Source organism: Protopterus annectens, chromosome 8.part1 (genome assembly GCF_019279795.1).
Source record: "Protopterus annectens isolate FY-2018-M chromosome 8.part1, PAN1.0, whole genome shotgun sequence".
Taxonomy (NCBI): Eukaryota; Metazoa; Chordata; order Ceratodontiformes; family Protopteridae; genus Protopterus; species Protopterus annectens.
The window spans coordinates 285,680,935-285,691,389 of record NC_056742.1 but is presented as its reverse complement, the minus strand read 5'-3'; positions in this window follow the sequence as shown (position 1 = coordinate 285,691,389).

The window sequence follows — 10,455 nt, the reverse complement described above, 5'->3', positions numbered from 1 at the left end:
GCCTGACTTAACAAGGAACGATAATACATATGGAGTTGTGCAAATAAGGGCCATATTTATGAGGATAAGATAAAGGGGATGTGGACTCCTTGCAAGATGGTTAACTAGTTGTATAAGAGAGTTAACATCTATGGTATTAAAGGAAACATTATGCATCATCTAGCTTATTGACAGATAGTCAGTCCCTGAATAGAAAGTTGTTAGCATTAACTGGGATTTCATCTAATGTGTTACGGTAACTAATGTGGTCAAAATAGGGCACAGGCAAGTTCTGTGGCAATATATGAAATAATAACTAATGTTATTTAGGGTGATTTGGACATTTAAGAATTAAAATTTGGGGTTTTTGAATCATTCATGAAGTGATGGGATCCCTGGCAAATAAATAAATAATTAGACCCCCATAATTGCCAGTAGGTTTGAAGACATGATAAGCAGTAAGCCCACAAACACATTTATGTTTTTTGTTGCTTTGAACTCACAAGTATGTGCAAATTACAGAAAGGTCTCAATTTTGGGCATTATTATTTATCATAATTTTTATTACGTATCCTAGCACTAAGTAGAACCATCTCATCTGTTAAGAGTTAGCATGTATTAAATTGGAATGTGCAGCAGGTAAACTGGCCTAAAAAAGCACTATGGGGGATAACAAAGGCATGCACTAGAAGGTGAAATTCATCATATGAGAGGCGATATTTTACCCAATGCTCATTAGTTTCACTGCATCCTGGTATATTTGATTTATGTTACTGACACTGGTTTTCTACTTCTTATACAGACTTGTACTGAGTCATTTAACATACTCGTTAAATGTTCATGGGCTTAGTCCATATTCATAAAGGATGCACACACCTCCAGACTGGTAGCCCAACATAATGCATCAGAGATACTTTGGGTGCAGCTAACATTAGGTAAGACAGCGATTTAGATCTTAGCCTGTTATAGGTCCCCAACCATGTCCCAAGACTCGCACTACAAGTTTCTAAGCACCCTAGAGAATATCAGGGTCCAACCTAACACTCCAATACTGGGCAACTTCAACTACCCCTCCATTAACTGGGAAAACTACTCATGTACCAACACACTTGCCCAACGTTTCCTGGAATTCATTAATTCCAATGCCCTGGACCAGCTCATTCTTACCCTCACTAGAGGTAGCAACATCCTTGACATGGTCATTACTAAGATAGCAACAGTTGCTCTACACCAATAGTCAACTCCTCCCTGGTTAGATCAGACCACAAACTAATCACCTTGGAAATCCACATCCCTCCCACCCCCCCACCCACCCCCAAAGGTAACCTCCATAAAAAAACTTCACAAAAGCTAACTTTGGGCTCCTAAAAACAGAGGTGGCTAACTTCATGGCACCCATGCAAATGCAGAATAGTTGCACGACCACCGAATCATAGACCAATGCACTGTACAAACATGTACACAAATGCATCAATCTCATCATACCCAATAGAACCAAGATGCTCTCCTCCAAAAAAAAAGGAAGGGAATCTGGTGGTCCCCTGCCATAAACAAACTCTACAACAGGAGGAGGTAACTGATGCAGAATAAGGTGAAGTCCCAAGACTGGAAAAACTCCCTTAATAGCCTCAACAAAAGGTTGAGATCCCTCATCAAATCCTCTAAAGCTAGCTATGAAAACAGATTTGCAGCAGATAGTAAAGACAACCACAAGGCCTTCTATAGTTATGTAAAGAATCTCCACGGCAATACACAGATTTGCTCTGAGCTACTGCACAATGGTACATTCTATACCGAGCCAACAGATATTGCCAGTATACTGGTCGACAGATTCAGTGCCAACTTGACATCCCCAAAGGACCAATCACAATACCAGTAGATTACCAAGCAGCCAGTATTACTGCTGCACAGGTTATGACAGCACTGTCCAAGGCCAAGAATACTGCTTCTATGGAACCTGACAATATCCCTGGGTGTGTTCTACATGAACTACAGAGTGAACTGGCACCTCACCTGTGTACCCTGTTCAATCACAGCCTCAACTCAGGCTTTGTCCCTACCGAATGGTGCATTGCTATGGTCATCCCTCTCCACAAAGGAAGAGGGACTACAGATGTTGGGAACTATCACCCCCATTAGTCTGACAAGTATGATAAGCAAAGCTATGGAACGCATCATCAGAGACCTAATAAACAAGAATAGAGGGAATCTCCAAACTCTGGATCCCACACAGTTTGGTTTTGTGAAGGGTATATCATGCCTTTTCAACTCTGTCAACTTTTTGAGTCAGTCACCAGAGCTGTGAATGAAGGCAAGGTGGTTCATACAGCCTACCTTGATCTGGCGAAGGCCTTTGATACCATTCCCCACTCAGGAATAATAGAAAAACTCACTAAGCTAGGTATCAACCCCTATATCACTAGGTGGGTTGCAAACTGGCTCACAGATAGAACCCACAGTGTGAAAGTAGCTGACTCCAAGTCAGACTGCCATCCAGTCACAAGTGGAGTCCCACAGGGATCTGTCCCGGGTCCTCTCCTGTTTGGTATCTACTTCTCCAGACCAACACGAAGGGACTCTGGCTGACAAAGTTCATAGATGATTGCAAGGTGAGAGCCATTATTAACTCCCCAAGTGATGCTGAAATCCTACAGAGGTGCCTCACTGAGACCAGCGACTGGTGTCAGAACCATGGCCTTAAGCTCAATGCCAAAAAATGTGTCTTCATCCCATTTGGGAAAAACCCAGTTCCCATGAATTACCACATCGATGGTAGTCATCTGAACACATAAGGTGTTATAAGAGATCTGGGAGCACAGGTTGACAGCAACCTCTCTTTTGGCCACCACATTGCCTCTGTGGTCAGAAAGTCCTTCTATGTGGCCCATCTCATTACTAAGGGTTTTGCATCCAGGAAGAAAGAGGTCATTGCCTCCCTCTACTCTTCCCTCATTAGGCCAATCATAGAGTACAATGCCCCATTTGGCATGTATTTCACTATACACCTGCAACAACTGGAGAGGCCGCAAAAGTACCTCACAAAGAGGATTCTAGGCCTTAAAGACTCGTCCTATATGGACAGACTCAAAAAAGTCCAACTAATCTCTGTCTCATATTGCCTACTTAGAGGCAATCTCTGCTTGACTTACAAAGCCATGTCTGACCCAGCTCTTTTAGAAATGCTGCATCTAAAGAAATCCCAATCCCTCCGCACCACATGGTCCAGAGACCTCAACCTCATTACCACAATCAACATAACGTGCTGAAGGGACAGGTTCATAACCCAGAGACTGCCCATGCTCTGGAATAAACTTCCCATACATGTCAAGCAGAGCACCTCACTGGCCCTCTTCAAGAGAAATCTTGATGAGTGGATGGAAAATAGAAAATTCACCCCGGGGGATCACTCCAGTGGCTATACTCAACAGATGCACTGGGAACTAAGGTCAAGTGGCATGATGCCAGGGTAATCCTATGGGCTAGGCTTGTAAAGGCTCCAGGGCCATTAGCCTAGTACACACCTATGAACCTATATGTTATGTTTTATAAGTGCAGTCAATAAATACATAATTACAGATGTCCAGTAACTTATAATATACATTTGTAATTATATATGACTTGCAACCCCTATGCATTGATGTTTCTGCACTTCCATGATCCATGTTAGGCTCAAAAACAAGCATCTCTGTGCTGATTTTGTGTACATTAGGTAAACAAAATGCAAAGGAAAACAATGTAAGAACAGAAGCAAAGCAGTGAAAAACTGAACTGTGAAGCTGTGTAACACAAATAAAATAGGGAAGGTACTTAAATAATAATGTGCCAGGCTTTATTCCTGAATACAACAATGGTAAACAGATATTTGTCTATACTGAATAGCTTCCAAATTAAATAATGATACAAGCAGTTTGTCATTTGACATCCTGAACAAACCAAAGAGAAAGAATACAAGTATACAGCAATTTAAACAATCTTCTCAATTAACTTAAGGAAGGGAGCTCATTTGGCACCTCAAAAGGTCAGTCTGCTGGATATCTGACCTTTTTCTAACACTTTAATTTGTAGCAACTGATTACAATTAAAATGAAGGTTTCATTTTACAGCTCAAAAGGTTTATGCATTATACATTCACACCTCAATAATGACTAACTGATGTGTGTTCCTACTTGATAAATAATTAAGCAATGACCTTTTTATTTCATTAACTGCTTTAGAAAAAGCTTACTCAAAAAAGGAAGCACACCTATAACTCTCATCTTTTTGTTAAGATGGGTTATTTGACAATGACCTGGAGATTTAAACAGTCAGAAATCAGATTCAATACCACATTTTTTGCTGGACGAAGGAATGACATCAGTTGTGTTGTATGACTGAAATAAAACAGCGCTAGAATAAGGTTAGGAAATGAAATATTGTTTGAGAAAGGTATGTTGGTGATTTCATTAATTTTCTTTGTCAGTGATACAGAGACCTTGAATCGGATTTATGACTCGTTGGGGTTCAACAAACTGGTAGTTTGTTACAGTTTATTGCAGCTGAAAATTTCCCTGTGATTGAAGCACTAAACAGGAGGCAGTTGTGCACAGGTTAGCTTACCAATTCTGTAACAGAAATGTTAACTTTAAAATGCACAGGCCAGCTTGTGGCATATTGTACAGCTAACAAAGTAGTCATAAATCTCATGCAGAGAATAAAATACTCTGCTATGGAAAGGATCATGAACAGAGTTATCAGCATTACAAGCTGACTTCAGTTTGCAAGTTTAGGATCCTACTGCTTCTGTAGGAGACAGGATGATCACAAGCAAGAGGAAAAAGCTGACATTTTCTTGTGGAAGATGACTGGACTGATTTTACATACTCATCCAAGTATCATTCCATTAGGTGTTTAATGATTTACAGGATAGCATTCAAATTCAGCTATTGTACCATGGATAGTATAGGTGTACAATCTGCAAACTCAGCACTAACATGCATACATTCTTCCAGTTTAAGTCACACCAGAGTACAAGGGTGAGCATCACATCACATGAAGGGGAGCATTAGCTGTGAATGTATGGCGTTATACAATCATAGAAATACCAAAATTCGTTCCTGGCAGAGCCACTCCGGTAATGTCGAAGATGCAGCCTTGACTAGGACCCAGGTGACCTGGGTTTGATTAGTGGCATGGTCAACTGATGGAGCAGCAGGGAGAGATGGGACGATACTCGATGATGTTCCCTAAGGGGAGTTATCCTCAGGGTGGACCAAGGAAAAATAGTGAAGACGGCATATAAAACCTCTTACAAGTGGACAACAGTCACCTGAACAGTAGGAGTTGGCACATGTGCCTGTACTTTAATGCAAAAGTGATGTATATCTTACACCCAATATTTTTCAGTATATATATATATATATATATATGAAAAACAGCATCCTAAAATGAATCATGAAACATCTGTAAACAAAACAGATTCAACACACATCCCTAGTTCCTAGTACTGAGTTTGCCTAATGCAGAAGCATTTAAACGGGGTAATAACCACATATATGAACATTCACCAGTCAGAGAAGTCAATGAAGCATTACAGTAACCCTTTTTCAAATCATAGTAAGTTACTAGGCTATTGACCCAAAGGCCCTTACAATCCCATCCAAGAATTTAGCCCATGTTCCAACAAGTCAGCACCTGATGCCACTATCAAGCAAGGACACAGGTGGGAATCCCAGCGGTGTATTTTCTGTTCCCATCCAGTTATCCAGGTCGCATTTAAAATGGATTAATAAGGTACTCTGCTTGATGTGGAGAGGGAGTCTATTCCACAAAAGGGGGAGTCTCTGGGCCACAAATCTGCCCCCCCAACAAGTCCTATTGATGTCATAGACCAGGTTGAGATCATGTGTGCGGGTTAGTCGAGTGGAGCTTGATTTGCGGATATGCAGCAGTCCCATCAAGGTGGGGTCTGAGATTGCTTTGTATGCCAGATAGAGGTCACCTCTAAGGAGTCTGTACGAGACTCAGAAGAAGGACAGGGCCTTTAGCCTGTCTGGAGAGGGTAGATGTTTGAGGCCCTGGATTCTCCTGCTGAGGAATTCTCTGTGGTCTCTCCAACTGCTGCATATGCTTTTTGAGGTACTTGCTGAAAGTGGCATTGTACTCAATAATGTGTCTTATAAGGGAATATTATGACCACATTGCCCCTGGATGAGGGGTCCACTTTGTAATTTCAAAACTTCAAAACCTTGAACATCACAATCCCGAGGTTCACGTTCGAAGTTTTGAAATCACAAAACTGAACAACTGAGATTGCCAGACAGTGTGGAAAGGTAACTTTAACATGGGGCATTCAGACGGACTTGCCCCCCTGCAAAAACATGATTGCTAATGTTTTATTGTTTTAGTCCCCCCCCCCCAAGATTTCAAAACTTCTAACATCTGTGATGTTTGAGGTTTTGAAGTTTCGAAATTGCAAAGTGGACCCCTAGATGAAATACCCTTACTATTGATGTAGGTCATGTAGAAAGAGGCAGTACGGTGGTCAAAAGTCAGTTTACTATCAACCTGGGTGCCCAAGTCCCTCACAACTGATTGCTTGCTTAAGACCTTGCTATTAATGTAAATCATTTGTGGGGACATCACTCTCCCCCAAAGGGGACGATGATGCATTTTTTGGCATTCAGTTTGAGGCCATGTTTCTGGCACCAGTCATTTGTTTGGGTGAGACCCTCTTGGAGGATGTCCACATCACTAGGGGAATTAATGACAGCACCCAGCTTGAAGTCTGCTACAGACGTGATCGGACAAAGCCTACTGGTTTTGGCCTACACCTCAGAAAAGTATATCCCAAACAACAGAAGCCCCATGACCGATCTCAGGGGTACACAACTCATTACTGGTTTACTGCTTGAGGTCGCTTATTTTGACTAGGTGGGTTCCATCAATGAGCCAGTCTGTTACCCATCTGGCAACACATGGACTGATGCCTAGTTGAGAGATGTGATCTCTTATACCCAAATGGGGAATAGTTTTGAAGACTTTGGCCAGGTCAAGGTAGGCACTGTTCATTGTCTTCCCCTTGTCCATGGCTTTGGTGACCGTTTCAAAGAAGTCGACCAAATTTAACAGGCATGATCTCCCCATGACAAAACAAAACAGTGTGGAATTTATGACAAAACTGTGTGGAATTGGGTGTTTAGAGGTTGTCAATGTCCTTGTTAATGAGGTCCATGATTAATCCACTCCATGGCCTTGCAGATCAGGCTAGTTAGGCTGATGGATCTATAATTTCCTGGATTGGTGGATGCTCCACCTTTGTGCAAAAGGGATGACAGTGGCTGTCCTCCACTTAGCTGGGATGATGGCGGTAATCAGGCTTTGGTTGAAAAGGGTGCCTAAGGGTGCTTCAAAAGCTCCTGCCTGAGTTTATGTAGGATGCAGCCTGTGATTTTTTTCGGGTCCCATGGAGGCTGCACTTTTTGCCTTTAAGAGGGCAGTGATGACCTGCTCTCTAGAGATGAGGGGAGGGAGGCTGGTGCTGGGGATGTCCTGATTTACTGAATGGGGGGGGGGGGGGGTAGGTGGGTGAAGTTTTCACTGAACCTGTCTGCCAGCAGGTTGGCTATATCTATGGCATTTGTGTATGTTGTGCCCTTGATCACCAGTTCTGAGCAGATCTGGGTACTTCCTTTGAGATTGTGGACATATGTAAAGAAGGCCTTATGGTTGTGTTTAGTAGATATGGCCAGCTTGGACACAAAGTTTGCTTTGGAGGATTTCACTAGTGATTTTATTTGCTTGTTCAGGCTAAGGAGAGATTGCTTCCAATTAGGCACTTGGTCCTTCTTGGTTCTGGACAGCAATTTTTCCTTTTATTATAGAGTTTATTTTTTTCAGATGTCCACCAGATAGCTTTAGTCTTCCTCGAAGAGGATGATCTTGTCCTGTTGGGTATTCCTGATTCCATGCAGCTATATTAATGCACTTATAGTACTTTGGTGTAGGTTTGGACAAATGTGCCAGTTCCTATGGAGGGGGAGGGGGCTGTGAAGCTGTTTATATCTTCCCTCAGAAGGTTGTAATCAGCTATGGAGAAGGTTTGTTTGACCCTAGCTGGGGGGGGGGGGGGGGTTGGGGGAGATGGTGACTTCTAAAGTGACCACTTTGTGGTCAGATCTTACCAGAGATGATGACACAGTAGGGATGCTGCAGTGGTTACTCATGTTGGTTAATACCAAGTCCAAGATATTTTCACCTCTTGTGGGGGGTGTCAACCAGCTGGTCCAAGGCATTTGCACTGACAAATCAAGGACTCTCTGGGCATTTATGTTTTGGCATTAGTATTTATTCCAATCTATGGTTGGATAGTTAAAGTCACCAAGGATCGGGGTAAAGGGTTGAATCCTGATAGATTCGATGAGGCCCAGATAGGTGGAGGGGGCCTGTAGCTAGCTATGATTTGAATAGGGGTCTTGCCAATTGTTATCTGCACCTGGATTGTCTCCCGTGTGTCCTACTGTTTGACTAGCCTGGAGGTGTACATGTCTTTTATATATATTGCAACTCCACCTCTTTTTGCTTTGCTGCCCTAAGTTTGGGGTCTGAATGTATGATAGGATAAGTAACCTGGTATGGCCGGGGTGCTCTCTGCAGTTTTGAACCAGGTTTCTTTGCACAAATATCAGCATCTTCCAAGCTTAAGAATGCTTGCAGTGAGTGCAGTGTTATGTTTAGACTCCTAGCATTTAGCAGCATGACCTTTAATTTACATTCTGAAGAAATTTTCATGTTAGTAGTGTTGACCTCATGGCATTTCCTAAAAAAGACACTGTGGAGGTGGGCAAGAGCCTTTGCCAGGAGCCTAAAGTCCAAGGGAGACAGATCCAGGCCATCTCTGACAAAGCATTGTGGTTTGTCAATCATGTCATCTCAGGTTCTCAGGTACTGGATCCTCTTGGAAAGATAATAGAAACCACGTCAATTGTTAAAGTCAATCATTTTCTGTTTGTATTGAGGCATCATTCTGGGTGGCAGTAGAATGCTACTAAATGCTAGGGACATACCTGCCTGGGACATGTGTTCAATGAGCTCGATCATGTCTCTCTTAATATAGTCCAGGGAGGTGCATCTCAAATCATTCACGCCAACATGGACTATGACAGAGTCATAACAGTACCTGTTGAGAGACTTAAGTGCATGGGTGATATGGTGGATTCTGGGACCTGACAAACAACTAACCGTGACTTTCTCCTTATCCAGCCTGGTGAGGGGCACATCTGTGTGTCTCACAATGGAGTCTCCTATGTCTAATACATTGGGTTTATGTTTAGGCCTTTAGTGGCTGTGAGAGACAGGTGTGTGGACTATGTGGTTTGGTGGGCAGTGGAGTTCACATGTGTTTTTGCTTTGGAGGTCTCTTTTCTTCGGGTATGTTTTTGTTATGGACCTCAGCATATGTAGAGGTGTGTTGTGTAGATGTGGGTCATGTTTGAGGTGTGGTATTTGTGGAATACCACACAAAGGGTTAAAGAACAGTGCAGCAGCAGCTCTGTGTGCAGCAAACCTCTATTAGACTATGCTACTCAATTTAAGGGTTAAGAACACAGTAAAACTCACAAAGAAGCAAATCTTCAGTATCCCAAAAAATACCTTAACCATGTCTTTTGGTTTGTATATAAATATGCTCTTTGCCTATAAACAGACATATGGTAATGCTCCTTATGAAAAAACAGAGTAGAATGCAAGTCCTGGAAATGCTTTATTTTAGCAGGACTCATCAAGTAGAAGCATATTCATCCAACTTTTTGGTTCACCATTTCTGCAAGAATATGCTTACACATCCCTTTTCCCATTTTTCCACATGGGGTCAGGGTGACACTTCGATAGTGATAATCATCTGGAGCCAAGGTTCTCACTGCAAAGTGGCCGATACTCAGCTTGTGCTGTAAACAGCAAGGAGTCACTTGTAGAAAGGAAAAGATGTGGTGGCATCTTTGATGGGACCCCGTTGTATTTAACCACATTATGTAATGCCTGGGCACCGTATGCCAAAGGTGTGCAGAATTCCTGTGCTTCGAATTATAAAATAATAAATCCTCCCTGACAATCACTTTCACAGAGGTTCCTTTCATAATTTTTGTTCATTATCTTTATTAATAATTAATTCAAGTTTTTGGTGTCTTAAAGCCACAGATTTATGTTTTTCCCTTTAAAGGGAAATGACTTAGTATTTTACCTGAAAAGTTTACCTGCAGTGACTAACTTACTCTTGATTAAACCACATTTTAATCACTGTTACTTAAACCACAAGCTAAATACAGACACGTCACTGTAAAGGTTAATATAGCTCTATAGAGGCTGAGAACTAGTCCGTTTTTAACGTTATGTTGTAGCGGATTTCCTTATTTGTAAGGATTTCTAAAAGGCACCAAACACTAAAAGCAGACAGTTGCTCTGCCTGTTAACTTCTGCTGCTGTTTCCACTTAAGTGGCCTATCA